This window comes from Aulonocara stuartgranti (genome assembly GCF_965226115.1).
Source record: "Aulonocara stuartgranti genome assembly, chromosome: 17".
Taxonomy (NCBI): Eukaryota; Metazoa; Chordata; class Actinopteri; order Cichliformes; family Cichlidae; genus Aulonocara; species Aulonocara stuartgranti.
The window spans coordinates 24,152,069-24,164,628 of record NC_138953.1 but is presented as its reverse complement, the minus strand read 5'-3'; positions in this window follow the sequence as shown (position 1 = coordinate 24,164,628).

Here is a 12,560-nt window from a genome sequence, read left to right as displayed (position 1 = left end):
AGCCATCAGGGCACAAGCTGCAAGCTCTGCAAAGGTGCCCGGAGACTATCCAAGACATAGCATTAGGAAGTACGATGTAAGCTGGGACTCCTATTCTATGGCTGGTGCATGAGGACTAGAAGTCCCCAATTCCCTATGGGTGTTCTAACTTTTATTTCCCATATAGACTAGATTTTTTATCAAGATGTTTTTTGTAACCCCCCCTCCCTAGGCTATAGAAGAAAACTGTTGATCCAAATGATATGACAGCATAATGATAAATGGCCCAGATGGGTCGTACTTGTCTATAATAGCCTACCTTCATTAAAGACATTAAAAAAATCATAGTTTTCATTCAGGATATAATTTTAATACAAATATTTTCTGACCCTAAACGTTTTATATTAGGTTTGTACCCAGTTAATTATATTATCTCACTGAATCAAACAAAGTTTTTATAAATATGTTTGTTATTGGCAAGGGCAGGGATAGCTCAGTAGGTAGAGTGGTTGCCCCATGATCGGAAGGTCGGTCACTGAACGGTTACCCTGAGGTGCCCCTGAGCAAGGTACCGTCCCTACACGCTGCTCCCCGGGCGCTGCATTGGTGGCTGCCCACCCATTCAATGGGTGAATGGGTTAAATGCAGAGAAGTAATTTCCCTATGGGGACTAACACATTAGCCATTTTCCTGTAATGTAGAAAATGGCTAATGAGCCCAATATGAAGAAATGGTTCTCTACCTTATAGCTACAACAGAAAAAAATACTTATTACTAATTATTTTGTAAAGAAAGGCTTTTTCTTTCTCTTGAGTCATCCAGAGAAAACTGATTTTAGTGTTGGTGTCATCTGATGATGTATCTATATAGCTTCAAGCATAATTTTCTTTTGATACCTTGTTCGTTGTTCATAGTTGATTTATATATGCGTTTCCAAAATTAATAAACTATTGACAAACATAGTTAATTATTTAATAATGTATTTTTAGCTATTTTCATTTTGGCATTATTGATGCCCATACGGGAAACATGATATACTTAATTGAAATAATAAAATATGGCTTTAATTTAAAGGAAATTAAGTTTTAATGGATTAACAATATATTGACTAAATTATTTATTATTATATTTATTTTCAATTGTGATTAATAAATGACACGTTTACTAAATTATTTATTGAATTGCTTGTCTTTTTTATTTGGTCACTCTTGGCATGCCATATTAAACCATTATACACTTAAACAGTGAAATAAATAAATGCTTTTAAATTACATGAAATAATATTTTAATTAATAGAATTTGATATTATTATTGGACGTGATAAGCAGAAGCGATCACATACACTGGCTAATACATTGTTTGCATAGATATCATTACTCCTTTTTCCTCTTCAATCCCTTTATTCTGCTGGCAGCTGGGTGCAGTAATCATCAAGGACACAAAGCTAACCTTTCTTTTAATCGCTTCCCTGTTGATTCAGATAGAAGAATACGAAAAAACTAGTGCTGTCAGCATTAATCTCGTTAAAACAACGTTAACGCCATAATCGCCTTAACGCGGCAAATCTCCGTTAGCGAGTTAGCACAGATCGCCCCATGCGTGGGGCTGCACAGCGTCAATGCGTTAGTGCGGTTAGCTTGTTAGTGCATTAGCGCCATGCACGTATCTCTTTCAAGCAACATTTGATCATTTAAAATGTTTACATTTATATTCTCATTATCTCTTTCTAGTTTTTTTTCTTTCTCATCTTTTTCATCTGCCTCCTCTGACACAACTCTCGCCTTCTCATCTCTATCTCATCCTCTCCCTCCTTTCCTGAAACCTCCCTCCTGAAATGAAGTTAGGGTTCTAAGATAAGAAATCTTACATGAACATGCTTATTTAATCTCGATATTATTGCACTTAGTTATTTTCAGCAGATCAGACATGCAACCCTCCCATCTCTGGACAGCCAACAGGAGATTGCTAAACCACAGCATAACGTAACAGGCTAACCTTATGCCAGTAACGTTAGTCCACAGCATTCTAAAACATTTAAACTAATTTCCCTCTGATCAACAGTTTGAATACATTTTCACATCACAAGAGTTTATTTGCTCCCCGAGACTGCTCCCATTAGATCCACTTCAAAAAAAGTTTAAATAACAGCAGTGAACAGAAGCTAGCAGCAGCACTTACTGATGGAAAGTTATGGATATGCTCAACATTTCACCTCGGTATTGCTGTCATATATCACAAATGACCTACGTTGACATTGACAATGTGAGGGATAATGCATAGAGACGTGTCAATATCAAAATATAATAAAAATCCAGTGACAGGGGTTTGTTGTCCATCTTGACACAAGACTCTGATAAGCATTCAAACTTTTGGAGGCCTTGAGTGGTTGTTGATAACATAATGATATACATTGTGTGGCATGATGACAGGGAGAATGCCAGGGTTACACTTCACAGCATCAGTAAATACTCGGAGGCTGTAAGTTAACATCCATCTTCAGCCCTCCCTTGCCAAGTTTCTCCACATAACCAGCAAGATGCCTTTCAAGAAAGTATTTTACTTCCTCTGAGACAGTATACATTTGTTTGTTTGCACATAGTTGCCATAATTTATCATGTTTAGTAGGTTTTCCCACTATATTTCAGGATTATTAGACATCCAAAATGGCTAGCTAGTTAATGTCATGTGGTAAGGGGTCCTATGTGTTCAAAACCTCTATTTTAATGTTAAATAAAATTTTTGAAAAATGACCAAATTCTCCCAAGCAATATGATATACAGTGGTGGGAAAGGGGCAGTCGTGCCAAAGATGGAGGCTGCGTCTCCTGGAATGCTGTCGGGCCCTTCAGTAGCTGTTACTAGTGTAGTTTAATGTAATGAAAATATGTCAGCTTTGTAAAACAATGTGAAACTTGCAGTTTTTAGAAAAAATATCATTATATAAGGAGATTTTACACTTAAGTATTGCTAACTAGCTAGCTAACGTTAATGGGACAGTCAATGCTAACATATCCTACTCTTAACTTTAGCATTCTTGTACACATATTACCTTAAATTTTTATTTGAAATGTTTTGTAAAGCCTCTCAAGCAACAGGGTGAAACTTCAAGTGGTTGTCGCTATAAATAATGTATATACTAACTGTTGATAAATAACTGGCAGGCTAATCTATACTATTTTTAAAAAAGGTCTTGAGGTTAGCAAAACCAAGCAACCCTTGTTGCTGCAGCAATTTAAAATAAGCTGAGAGTCACACCATTAGGATAGCCAAATTTCACTCTCATATAGACTAATTTTGTCTTTCTCTCTCACGACTACAGTTGATTGTTCAGTAAAGTTAGCACGAAACCCGGTCACAAAGTTAATGGCAGCCTTCCTTTAAAAATGTTTGGAGAAATCTTAGAGGAGAAGGAGAAATATTTAAAAATGATAATGTTGAAAGATAATGAGTTTGTAATTATCGGTAGTGTTATATGGGTTTCCCAAGTTGTGCTTTAACATTACAAATAAAGATGCTTGTTGTGTGTTAACCAACAAACAAACAGGTGTTCTGAAAAACCCAGTTGCAGGATTATTTGAATGGAGCCAGCGCCTCTCTACCTACACAATCAGGAACAGAGTGCACATAGCCAATCTATAGAGCTGCTAGGAGGCCTGCCATAACTGTCCTTTCACCATCAGGCTTGTTTGCGTTTGTGTTGGCAAAATGTGCTCTGGAGCCTGAACATATGGAGGAACATTATGTTCAGCGATGACTCCAAATTCTGCCTGTGGCAGTTGGATCATCATGATGGTGTGGAGTAACATCACTACCTAACTTAGTCTCTGTTCAAATTCTGAAGTGCTTGATTGCATTATGTACAGTTTTATACACGTTTGTTTGACTATTTTTTTTTAAATTATTTTCACAGTTTGTTACAAAACAGGGAAAAAAAAGGATTTAATTCATTCTAGTGGCAGAACATGCAAAGTTAGAATGGAGAAGCTTGTCTTTGACCAAAGCAGCATTCTAGAAAGTTTCCTTTGAGCTCTGTCGGCATTACCAAATCTTGCTTTTGAGCACAGCAACAATCCCGCTGTAATTTCTCCAGAAATGGTGTAGTCTAGCTTTCAGTTTATTCTTACTCTAAATCAGAAATATGTTTTCCAGTATGCTGTCAATGGTCTTCTTCAGCCAGTAGATGGCAGCATGGTAGTGCTAATGAGGCTCAGGACTCCCTTGTGTTTGTGCTCTGCTGCCACAGCTTCTGTTGGAGGATTTTGATTCTGTAAGTTTCCTCAGCCTTAACACAACCCAGTATTTCTCCCTCACTGACAACCTTGCTACTATCCTCATTGAGAATACAGCAAGCGCGTTTGTTTATGCCGTTCTTTCCATTTATTTCATGTCACATAAAAATCACAACAACTGTTACTACATGCACCATGGTTTCAAATAAGCTGTATTGTTCTTCTCTGCTTTACGGTGTGTTTCACCTGACTTCTTGAGTGACAGTTGAAACCTCAACAGCATCATTCCTGTACTCAAGAGAAACTCCTCCTCTCTCTCTCTCTCTGCAAAATCAAAGGCCAGCTGAGTCAGAGGCTCTCCAGAGTGTTGGGAGCAGATCACTTTTTAACCCAAAGTATATTGATTTATATGGGCCTGTAATTGCTTCAGTGTGTCCTGGATTATTCCCCCCATAATTGAGGCCTGGCACAGGTCTCTTTCCTAGACATAGCCTCCCCAGTGCCAGGTGGTGGGTAGAGAGAGAAGCACCGCACCCACTGCCCAGCCAGCTGGAGAGAACCAGGGAGCTGCGGCCTTTACCCCCACAGTCACTGTTCTACATGGGATAAGCAAACAGTACAAACAGTACACTTCCATGCATGCTTTGAGGTATCTCTTGCAAGTCTTCATCCAGCTCTAATTGCAGTATGAGATAGCACATTGCAGGGAAAGCTGGATGGGACAGACAGCCAGCTTCAATCACTGACACAAAGTCCTGAATCTGTGCATTGTTTTAGATTTTTGGCTCTCAGCTTGTGTCTCCAGGATTTGTTGTGTTTACTGAAACCACATATTAAGACTGTAATTGCTGTACATGCTATTGTTCAGCTGTTTGTTTTGTGTTTTTGTTTCTGACTCAGTGGAACAGTCCGGGATTTCGTAATGGATGGAAACGCTCGCACGCTCGAACAGGTCTCGGGGTGAATGCCGTGCCATAAATATATGAGGTAGACGAGTCATGTAAACACATCACAAACACAGACTCAAGTCACTTTTTAAAGCAAACACTCACAGTCTAAGATGCTGCAGGGTGTGCCACTATGTTGCAGTGATTTTTAAATCTGAGTGGAGTTTTTCTTTATGCTGTCCCCTGTTGGGATATTTGAAAATAAATTTGTAAAATTCCTTAACGAATATCATGTCTGTATGCAAAGTATGAAACTATCACCGACAGCTGATTAAGTTGGCTCTGCATAAAGACTAGCAGAGATAATAACATCTACTAGCAACTCTAAACATTTAGTAATAAGCACAGCAACCAAGTAATGATCTTGTTTCCTTTAACATTAACTAGTAATGATTTAATGAATTTCTTCTACTACAGCTACTTTTAATACCACTGATATTTAATTAGAACTTTGATCTTTCTGGGTTAACTTTAGCTTTAATTACTCCTTTCAAACCATTAATGTGGATGTTCCCATTCCTACAAGACTGCTCAAAGAAGTCCTACCATTAATTAATGCTTCAGTCTTAAAGGTGATCAATCTATATTAATGCGCTATATTCCAAGGGCCTGCAAGCTGGCCGTCTTTTTAAGTAAACTGCTACTTAAAAAGCCATCACTTGACCCAGTTTATCCCAAAAATTCTTGAATGAGTAGTTGTCACAAAGCTAACAGATCAGAGGAATGGCTTATTTGAAGAGTTTCAGTCAGGTTTCAGAGCTCATCACAGCACAGAAACATCTTTAGTGAAGGTTACAAATGATCTTCTTGTGGCCTCTGACAGTGGACTCATCTCTGTGCTTGTCCTGCTAGACTTCAGTGCAGCGTTCGATACTGTCGACAATGATATCATATTAGAACAATTAGAGCATGCTGTAGATTTTACAGGTACTGCACTGCGGTGGTTTGAATCATATCTATGTAATAGACTCCATTTTGTTCATGTAAATGAAGAGTCTTCTTCACACGCTGAGGTTAATTATGGAGTTCCACAGGGTTCAGTGCTAGGACCAATTCTGTTTACATTATACATGCTTCCCTTAGATGACACAGATAAACTGCAGAATGTCTTAAAGACACTGGCTCCCTGTTAAATCCAGCATTGGAGTTAAAATCCTGCTTCTCTTATACAAGGTCTTGAAAAATCAGGCCCAATCTTATCTTAATGACCTCATAGTACCATATCACCCGGAGCTCTTCACTGCAGGTTTGCTTGTAGTTCCTCGAGTATTTAAAAGTAGAATGGGAGGCAGAGCCCTCAGGTTTCAGACCCATCTTCTGTGGAACCAACTTCCAGATAAATAAAATGAACTGAAATTAAATAATGATCCCATTACTGGATAGACTGTGTCTAAAAGACAATCTGAAAAGCCACCAGAGAGCTTCATCTTTTTGCAAAAGAAGTCCATGGAAAAATGACTCTATTGCTTATTTGATTTATAACCTCAACAAATTCTTCATTAGTTTTTGGCCTCAAATTGCTCAAATAGTTTTGAGTTCAATTTCTTGGTTTTATAGATAGATTAAATATGAAAGACTGCATCGATTTGCAGACTTGTTTTGAAACTGTGGAGTGCTTTGGCTGTTGTCATCTTGGTTTTCTTCAAACTTGAAGTTATGATTCTGAAGCCGAAGTCAATAACAATGTAGCCAGGCCTGAAAGCAAACTCTGCTCATTTTAACATAGACTTCTATGTAATCCAATCTATTTTGCAGGAAGAACTCTGTACAGCTGTTGAATGACACCAGTACGTGTTGTGGCAGCACAAATATTTATTTTATTATTGTTTATTTGTCATGTAATAATCTCCTGTTTTCAGGTAACTACAGCAGAGGTTTGCAAACATTTTCTAGCACGCCTCTCCTGCAAAGCCAAATTCAAGCCACGCACACCACATTTTTATCAATCATTAACGATTAAAAAAACATCCAAGTTGAATTTTAGTGAAATTAAGGTCAATATCAGCATCAGCACTCGATTTGGCATATTTACTACGCGAATCCTAACCTTTCAGCTTTGATTCATCGCATGTTTTTCTCCTCCAGCAGCTCGATGACCCACCAAGGGGGCCCACCCCACAGTCTGGCTACTAACCACTGGTGTATGGTAGGGTTATCTGTGATTTCTACTGAAAATGACAACAAAAAATATTGTTTATTAACATGTTCCTAGTTTAGTTTGCTTAAAATCCCACAACAAACAGTTAAACCGTCCCAGAGATCTTTGTGAAAAAGTAGGTTTTGATCATCAACAGGCACCATAGAGTTTCCCGGCCTTTTTGCCAGAATACTGTGACCCCTCTGTGTTACCGTGGAAACATAGCGTATCAAAACAAGCACCCCCATTTCTTGCGTTTCTCTCCATGACGCACCTTTATTTCTTCCATATGAACAGCGTATGGCACAGCGGAGGGCTTTGATAACAATATCTGCTCCGAGTGCCACACACAAATTCATGTAGCACCACACCCTGTTTAACTACCCGACTTGGAGAAAGAAGAAGAAGAAGGAAAAAACTGAAATTACCCCTACAATCACTTGCAATAGATACCCTTGTTTCATTGTTTTTGCAAAGCTTTTTTGTTTTACTCAATGGTAGCAGAGGAAATATAACACAGAGAAACCATTGAGCTGGAAAAACCCTCAGACTAATCAACAAAATAGAGCAGGATTGCTCTCCTAATCAAGTGTGTGTAAGTGCATGCATGTGTGCGTGTCCTCAAGTGAACTTGTGTGTGTGCCCAGACATATCCCCAGCCTCACACTTTCCCTCCCATCTTGGGTACCAGCCCTGCAATACACACACACACACACACACACACACACACACACACACACACACACACACACACACACACACACACACACACACACACAGAGCCCTCCATCCTCCCTTGCATGCAGGTTATGCAAAACCAAAAAGCTTTTATCTTCTTTTTCATCCACTCTAAATCTTCCTCTCGCTTTCATCCACTCGCATTCATTTGCATTCTGTACCGCGCTCCGTATCCTCTGACTCGGACGTTTGTTTGGCAGGAGGTACCCGACGGGATGCTGTTAACACTGCAAAAAGTGTCCATCTTTACAAGCCTTCCTGTGTTAACATCTTAAAGCTGTTCCAAATGAGGTGATTATAACTCCATTTGTAACCAAGAGCTTTCTCCTGTGTGAGTCTCTCCTTTTTCTTTTTTTTTTAAGCAAAAAGTGCAGGTTTTATTTACAAACTGAGGATGGGGAAATAAGTGGGAATTAATAAGTGGAATTTTATATATATATATATATATATATATATCTATATATATATATATCTATATATATATATCTATATATATATATATATATATATATATATATATATATATATATATATATATAGATATATATGTCTAAGATGCACGTTTGATCAAAAAAACTTGCACAGATGGACACTCTTTGCAGCGAGCGCTGTCTCCCTTCCTACACCAGAAGGGAGTAAAAACAAGCCTTTCCCTGGTCAATGAGTTCACTGGGGCGGACGTCTCCTTAGACAAGGCTGTGGGGGGGAGGTGTTGGATGAGGGGATTCAAAAGTCTTGCAACCAAAGAGAAAAGAGAAGGAGTGAAGGAGAGGGAGGGAAACCTGGCACCGAGGCAGCTCAGAGACCTGGGCATTAGAAACAGAGAGCAAGGGAAGGTCAGCCTGCCCACTCCCCCTTCCTCTTCTTCCTCCTACTACTGCATCAGCAGATGTACTGCACAAGCCCGTCATCAATACTGCCAGACCACAGCCACAGTGATAACAGGAAAGTCTGTGATGAAGCATTTACACGCTAGATTGTGTGTGTGCTTTTTATGTCAGCAGGCAGTGAAAGATGAGATTTTACATCTAAGATCAGCTATCAGCAGAGAGGCTTACGGGCATCGGCGAATGAACTGATGCTAACAAGGCTGTCCTCTGGCTTGAAAGCAGCTTTGTCCTTCTAAGAAGAGAAGCATCACCCTCATCATCATCATCATCACCATCACATTCTAAACTAAATCAGCATCTCCTGCAAATGGCGCTCGGTTTATATCTCCAAGCTGCTGTCCTGAAAGGAAGAAAAGTCATGTCGTGCATTAACCTAAAGTTAGGTAGGGCAATCAAAGATAGTTCATCAAGCTAAAGTTTGGCAGTGCAAATGTGTTATTTAATTCACCAAGTGTCCTTGAATGTGCATTTAGCTGGACTGGGATGGTGTAAAGTAGAGCTGCAATTAAGTTTAATATCTTTAGCCATTAATCAACCAAGAAAAATTGCCATCCTAAGTCCACCAGAATCCAAGCTGTCACATCTAAATTTACAGTCATATTTCACATTTTAGAAGCCAGTACCAATAAAGACCTTTCTTTTTAGAGGAAAAATAAAGAAAATTTTGTAGTAGGACTTAACTTTTCAGAATTTTACATGGTTTTTACTTTATGGTGCAATTTTCTATCATATGATAAACTCAAACATTATATAATAATATACCGATGTCCTCCGTAAATGTTTGCTATTCACTCTCCTTACACTGTATGGGAGTTGTACTAAACAAAGACTGTATATAAAAGATGGTTGTGCTTTGGGGTTTGTGAAGGTGGTGATGTCACAATAGCTACAGCCATCTTTTATATTCTCTATGGTAACAGACAAAAACTGTATATAAAAGAAGTTTCATGGTGTGGAAAGTAAAGCAAGTCTAGATTCCTTCTAACAGCCAGTAGGTGGTGACTCCTCTGTTTTCAAAAGCAAGTCTCTGTACAGAAGTCTTACAGACAATGATCTTTGAGCTCCTGCCTGCTAGCTATCTTGTTTTGGGTCTCACATCTTAGTCTTACTAAATGCATCATGATTTTCATTTTGAAAATGATGCTCATTAATGAGTAACAAGGGGCTCTAAACTGTACTCAACATTCAGAGCAGGCCTACTTAACTCATACTCTCCAGCATCCATTAAAACTTATAAATTACCGCCTCAATTGTGCAGCGTATGCTTCTGAACAGTTGTGGAATACATTTAAAATAAATCCCAACGGAATCATACGATCAATCCCACTGCAACTTCCACAGAAACTGCATAGTCTAATTCGCCACCATTGTTTTTATTCCCTTGTATGTGATTTTATTTCTGTCATACGTACTGATTTGTGTGTCTGTGGATGAAATTGTCCACTTTTAAAGTCCACTTCTGGATGTTTGAAGGGTTTGTGTCACGCTGAATCAATTTGCCTACATGTGTCACACATGTCTGTCTTATTATCTTAATGCTAATGGCAACTGATCTCCTGTTTTTATGACATTAAAACTCCTTTTCTGCTACTCAACTCGGTTTTTAGGGGGTTCCATTAAGTGATAAAACCTGGTAGCAGGTACTTTATTTAATACCTACTCAGAAGGGGTTTCAGGTGTTCTGAGTCGAACATTTGACATCTACAGACTGCACGCCACTGATTGGCCAGTCTGTGGCATCACAGTGACAAGTCATAAGACCGTCTCCTTCACAAAAATTAAACTGGCCATTTAAGGTGCAGACACTTATTGGTTTAGCAGCAGGTATAGCATCGCCCTAATGTCCTCCATTGTTGTGTTTTTGAGTTACATACAAATGACAAGACAGGACTTTTGGCTAGATTGCTATAACGACCCCAAACACTTTAAAAAGGTACTCAATTGTAATGGAAAATGACCAAAAATGAGTGGAATAGAGTTGAATCGAGTAGAGCCGAGCAGTTATTAGTGGAAAAGAGGCATAAGGGGTAAAACAAAGATCAACTGTCCCACTTGGATCCCTCTGGAGCTTTAGGCAACAAGAAAATACATCTTCTCAGCAAAGTAACAAAGTAGCTATCATAGACTGTATATCAGAGATGGACATTGGCACTGGTTTATGGAGTCACTGGAGCATCAACTTGAACATTTTTGTTGGTCTGTTTTGGTGTTTTCAAAGTGTACGTAGTGAGAAAAGGAAGGATTTAGGACCCTAAATTACAAACAACTACCAAAACTAAAAACTGAGACATTAAGATCATCAGGAAAATGTTTAATAGTTTCTTAAAGACTTCTGTTCGACTCCTGAAGCATCACCACCTTCTGGCTGTTAGAAAGAGTGCAGGTTTACGGCACTTATGCACTCCCTGTGCAGCATTAAATCAGATCAATGTGCTTGTTTGGCTGCGCTCTAAACACATATGCAGATGTTTGTAAAAGAGAGTGTTTGCTGTAGTAAAGTGCACCCGTTAGTGAAGGAGAAACCACATCAACCCAGACTGAGATCTTAAGGAATACAGCTCATGTCTGCTGAACAACTACAGATGTAGTCAACAACGAAATACGGAGAACAATAAATATCAGACACTTTTGGCTCGTCTTCACCCATTAAACCGAATAAACACCAGCTCATGACCCTCTCAGATAATCTGCAGGTATCTGTTTATTGAGATTATGAATCAATCTACTGTTTGTTAAATAAAAATTCAAACAATGAAAAGTAAAAAAAAACAACAACAAAAAAAAAAACACAAAAGAAATGATTTGCGTGGCTTGGGACACATTTTGGGGTGTTTTTTTTGCTTAAAGAAAACAACTTTATTAACAGCAGATTAAGCTCTAATTAAGCAGCATTCCTCATTTTGCATGTGACACTTTAGGCTGCACCTGTTTTAAAAGTTTGGACGACTGAGCTGTAATCCTGCACTAAGAGCAAAACCAGACAAAAATACTGCCTTAATCGGCTTCATTTACGCCATCAAGGACCCTCAGCTCAGACGCCCCTCACTTTATCTGTGAGTTGAGCTCCTGTATCAGAAGTGTGTGTCAGTGCTGCTGCCTGTGTCAGATTGGGACATTTGATGATGATCGTGTTTTGACCCACTTTACCCAAACAACTCTAACTGTTGCGTGTCTTAAGTCCCCTTTGGAACCAACCATGCTTGTGATGCACACACACAAACACGGAGGGAGCATGCCTGGATACGTGCTGGTGTCCTGTTTTATGATTGGGTCACAGCAGTGATCTCATGTTTAGTGACTGGATCAGTGTTGATATCCCGTCCCTGCTGAGAACAACCCTCTTTAAGCCCTAGCTTTCGTCCCTTCCTGTGACACAGTGGGAACTGCGGGGCCCCATCTTCAACATGATGACAGTGGGTGGCCCTGCATCAAGAGTCTGTCAGTGCAGACGATTGCTCCAAGGGTATGAAATAAATGTCTTCTTCATCATAAAACCCCATGTGTTTTTCTTTTTTTTTTCCTCCTTTTTTTATTTTTCCACTCTAGTTCACAGGAGCATCAGATGTTATTTACAGGCGAACCCACTTCTATTAAGTGAAAATCAGCAAGAAGGGAGAGAAAACCAGAGACATACACCAGGA